Genomic DNA, 5,837 nt, shown 5'->3' with positions numbered 1-5,837 from the left:
CACTCCTAACACTTGAATTAAAGTGTTTTCTCGTCTTGGAGCGTATAAGCATATCTAATTAGTGATTTAAAGTCTAATTAGATACATTTTTGTATCATTTCATATTACATAGCAACCTCGCACGTTTTCAAGCCCCGAACCGACGTTTAGCATCCAAACCGACACAATCCTCGTCCGGTGAGTTCATACCCCTACCCTTTTTCAATGTTTTTCAATGTTTTCAGGGGGGAGAATACAAGCAAAAGTACAAGAATATCTTGTGCTTAAACTTATTATTTCAATTGAATTGTTTCATATTTCACTTGCTTTTAACAATTGAAACCGTATTAACCAACTGTTTGATTTGCAAAATCAGTTTACAAACCGATTTCATATAATATTATATAATTTTATATTATATATATATATATATATATATATTTCACAAATGAATTGTTCCATATTATTATTGTTAAAAACATTAGATTAGTACAATTGTTTTGTCCTCGGTAACACTCCACAGAGATACGCGAGTGGAGGATCGTCTTTGTAAATAGAATTTAAACATGATTTTTCCACATTATTACTTGTAGATTTTTTATTCCTATAAATTGGAGACACGTCCTCGGAGAACACTCCACAGAGATACGCGAGTGGAGGACCGCCTCTGTAACCAGAATCTCTTTGTGAGGGAGCGTGACTTGAGCGTATAGATCTATACGGGGCTGACTACCCCACACCTGGCTGCTAGCTACAGCCGAACTGAAAGGTTCAAGGGTGACAAAAGTCATAAATGATACTGGCTTTCCTTTGCCATATCTAGTCTTTAGAATGGTTATAGAACTCGCAATTTGGATAATAGAGATTTACTTGTTAGTAATAATGAATATAGTAAATTAATAACCTTTGAAATTAGTTTACTATGTTGATAGTTTTATATACGTGTTAAAACTAACATACATTTCAAGAATAACCAGACTTTCAGGAAACTTCACACAAACATTTTAAGTATGGTAGATACTTGTACATTACATTCAGACTCGGTAACTAATCACAAACTTTTTAGGAAAATATAGGATTTTCCTGGGATAACAACTGTTCATGACTAGAATTGTGTAACGAAACAGATAACTAAACATTACTTTTAAGAAAATATGGGATTTTCTTGGATAACAACTTTTTCAAAAAGCTAAAGGAATCTTGTTCATTTTCAGAAAACAAATCACTTATGAACTCACCAGCTTTATGCTGATTTTTAAACTGCTTGTATTCTCAGGTTCTTCTTAGACAGGTATCCCGCGTTCTTTTGTAGAAGACGGAGCGTATGGAGTCACGTCTTTCTTTTGTTTAAACTTATGTACTTACAAAACTTGTATTACTTTACTTTCAAACAAATGTAATGAATCTATGTAATGTATTGCTTTGTGTTTACTATGCTTACTATGTACATTGGTTGCGATATTTATGACGTCCTCCGCCCTGAAACGTTTCTGCCTTCGGTTTCGGGGGTGTGACAAATATGACTAAACAAATTAGACTGTTTTGAGTTTCTCTAACACCTATTATAATGATGTTATAACAAATAAACAACAATAAACAATCAAGTAATAAATATTTAGACCATTTTAGTTTTAACTGAAAAGTTGAGATAGATTAGAAGAAATAATTAACTAAATTCATCAATTCTTAGAACCAAAAACACAACCTACAGGTCTGATGATTGTCCAAACAAATGAAAAATAATCCAAAGTTGTTATCAATTTACCAAGTTTTCTGCAAAACACTTATATTTTGATTTCAAAATTCGTAATTTCAGAACCAAAGATGCATGCTTGTAGAGTGAACTAGACTCACACGAAATTTACTCTTTTACCCTTGACATGAAGATTAAATTAGGCATCAGACCTGAATATGCGCCAAAGAGGAATCTTCTGACCTCTGTAATCAATAGTTGTACCACCTTGAGAAGCCTGGTTATTTTGAGTAAATCAGAATTAGTAATTTTCCAAAAATTCTTACACGTGTTATCATTGGTATTTAATTTTTGAGCATACAACATGCCAAATATCAGTAATTAAAATATTTTGCTATTATGTAGGAGTGGCTAAGAGCATATGCTTACTTTGTTCTTTAAATACTTTGAATTTGTTGATAAAGATTAAGTAAAGAGCATTTTAGTTCTGTTTGGAGAAGAACGCATAATAATCAAGAGTTGGTTTCAAGAAAATTAAACACATCAAAGTCTTTATCTTAAAAAGAGTCAAAATATTAAGGATTAAAATAAAGTTTATAAGAAAATTTATATTAGAATAAACAAACTACCTGCATATATATGTAATTGCTTCTAAAACAAAATGTAGCGTATTAAGGAACTTCCATCGACTTTCATTCCACAAATCCACTAATTCCCTCCCATATATCTCACTTTCATATGCACAAAATTAACAACCAAAACAAAGGTAAATCTATGTAACTTATGTAGTTATTTTTTTAACAATAAGTGAGATAATAATGTCAAATACCACACCTTATAGCTTGGGTGGATATCAGTTTTGTAACCGAGTCACATTTCTCTTTATCTATGGTAGGTCCTATAATAACCTATTAGAATACAAATGAAGATAATATGATCTCTAGTAACATGCGAAACTTAGCTTGCAGAGTGAAAAAGATTACCATGTCAGGGTAAAAAACTAGTCCATCAACAGGAAAACTAACTATCTTTAAACTCTCCATACAATAGTCATAAGCTCGTCCTTCCCAATCCTTTATGTTCATTATTTAAGTCATTTGCAAAACACAAGTAAGGTCAAATCTTAATGACCATAGGGTGAAATGTTAAACAAGTAAGATTTACTGCAATTATGAAATTGAAGAGCTACAATACAATAAAACCGAATATATAATCAAATACTATTGAAATCTATGACAATTTCTTCATATAAGATAAATATTGTGTTTGATAATTATACACTATTTGATAATTTAGTTTAAGCATGATTGTTGCAACGATCGAAGTCTATATGCAAATTATTGGTAGAAGCAATAGATTCATGCACCTGAAGCAACTTATGAGTCTCCATGGGCTTAGATATTGGTGATTCGACGTGTTTCCCTCTTCAAGTATTTTGCCACTCTTTATTCCTTATCATCTATAAAAAAAATCCTCAAAAAAATACGTATAATCAGTTTTACACTTACGAGAAATAAACAAATATTTCCTGACCTTCAAAAGAGTAGGTTCGGAGAGGAATTCATCGGATCAAGACCGTATTGTTTGAGCAAATCCCTATCTCTTCTGTGGAATAGAAACTTATGTGGGTTCTAGAAGATGTTATCGTTTTAGGGCTCAAAATTTCCGGCCTTCCATTTAAGAAAGCAAATTAGGGCTCGAAACAAAAGAAAGAAGAGGCGCAAAGAAATCTCTGGCCTTCGATTAATTTATGAAAGCAAATCAGTTCACAGAATTAAAAAAAAAATTGTAATGGAAACTTAGTTTGATACTAGTAGATGTTGCAGGAGGGTAGGAGATGGCGACCATGACGAAGGGGCCGACAGTGAGTTGGTGGCGACAAGGATTGGCAGTGAGTCGGCAACGACGGACGAAGGATGGCGGAGAATGATTGACGGCGAGTGACGATGACCAGGGAGTTTAGTACAGATGGACCACAGGGTGGACGAGGAATGAAGTGACAAAGAGATTATAAAATTTCCCCTTTAAAACTTTGCCCACATTTTGCCAAGAGATTATGGAATTTTCAGGCATGACTTCTTTAAAAAATTGGGACGAAAAAGCGGTAGAATAGATGGTAACCTGAAAATGATATGTTAAAATATGTAGAGGCATAAAAAATGTGTTATTAAAAACATAACATACATTGGCACAGAAGAAATATGCCATTAAACTAAAACTATATGTCACTAAATGTAATTTTATTTGTAGTGATCTAAAACGGAAAATATATGTAGCTATCAAGTGTTCGAAGGCAGTGGCGGAACTTCATTGGGGCCAAAGGGGGCCATGGCCCCTTTGCTTTTTTATATACGTATACCTAATATATATATATATATATATATATATATATATTTATAAATGTTCTTTTATTTTGTTCATAATTTCTAGCCCCTTCACTCTCCATATTATAATATATCTACATATATACAGTTCGAAAAAATTGTTTTATTTAGTATTTAACTTCAAAAAAAAAAAACAGAAAATCTATCATTATCTTGTTAGATATTAGGATAATAGTAAGGTAAATAAAGAAGTAGTTAGCAAGAACTCTAAAAATGACCGAAATATAAAAAAAATCCTAGTAAAAATAGGACACAAATTTATTAAGGAAACCAAAACTCTATAAAAAACCTAACAAATATTCAAATGTAGAACTTGTCATCTGGAAAAAAAATCGTTGGAGTGTACACCACTACCGGACTTTTCATCAGATAATATGATCACCGTCTTCGGAGTGCACTATTTGTCTCTCTTCTTCGCTGTTTGCCACATTGCAACACCACCACTGATCTCCATGGTCAGTGCGCTTTTTTACATCTCCTCTCCTTCGTTTACAGATCTACAACAACAACTAGCATCTTCTGTGTCTTGTGAGCTCTTCGTCCCTCATCTCCAATGTATTTGTAAATTGTTTCTTTTTTTCTCTTTCTAACTTTTACTCTCACTTCTTTCTCTCAGTATAACAATAATATAATATATTTGATATGATATAAGGGTTGTGCTATAAGTACCCCCTTAACCATTTTTACCCCCCTAAAATCAATCAAATAAAAAATTTGACATTTGATTCGACATTATTTTTTTTTCTTTTTTTGTCTTTTTGTTTTTTTTTGTTTTCCAAATTTGTATTTTTTGTTATTTTTACTTTTTTTAAATTTATATTATTATTATTATTATTATTGTTGTTATAAATTTCGTACAAAATTTAAACATCCGGACGACAATATAAATTCAAACGGCTATATAAATCGGTTTTTTAAATATATTTTTTTATATTTTAATAATAATAATATTAAAATATAATAACAATAATAATAATAATAATAATAAAAATAAATTAAAAAAGAATTAAAAACAACAAAAAAACAAAATAGGAAAAAAAACAATAAAAGACAAAAAATCAAATCAGGAGTGGAATTGGAAAAAAGGAGGGTACTTTTAGAAAACCCCATGATATAATGACAGAAATTGAAAATACCTTATGAGCTGTTAAAAGTACTTAAAAGACTGCAAAAAATGCTTTTTGCTATTTATTAGTTTTTATTTAGCTAAACAAGACAATCCTATAACAATCTCATAAAAAATTATGTTTGTTAAAAATAGGGCTAATGTCATAAAAACCCTCAAGTTTTCAGGGTTTTGTTGGTTTTGCCCAAAGTTGAATTTTATGTCTGTTTTTACCCTAACATTTTCCAAAAAATGTTCGGTTTTACCCTTTTACCGGTGATAAGAGGTTACCATTATATTAACTTCGTAAAAAAACCCTTAAGTTTACAGTTTTTTTTTTTTTTTTTTTTTTTTTTTTTTTTTTTACGTTTTTACCCTTAAGTTTATAATTTTTTTTTACACTTTTACCATAAATATGTATTTTTTTTTTTTCATATTATACGTATTCAAGTAGAAAAATCATATGAATATGTATATTATGAAAAAATATACTTAGCGTAAAAGTGTAAAAAAATTATAAACTGAAGGGTAAAAACGTAAAAAAATGGTACACTTAAGGGTTTTTTTTTTTTTTTTTTTTTTTTTTTTTTTTTTTTTTTTTTTTTTGCGAATTTAATATAATGGTAACCTGGAAAACCTGTTATCAACGGTAAAAGGGTAAAACCGAACATTTTTT

This window comes from Lactuca serriola, chromosome 7 (genome assembly GCF_051521515.1).
Source record: "Lactuca serriola cultivar US96UC23 chromosome 7, Lser_US96UC23_V15, whole genome shotgun sequence".
NCBI lineage: Eukaryota > Viridiplantae > Streptophyta > Magnoliopsida > Asterales > Asteraceae > Lactuca > Lactuca serriola.
The sequence above is the reverse complement of the archived record's forward strand: the minus strand, read 5'-3'. Positions refer to the sequence as shown.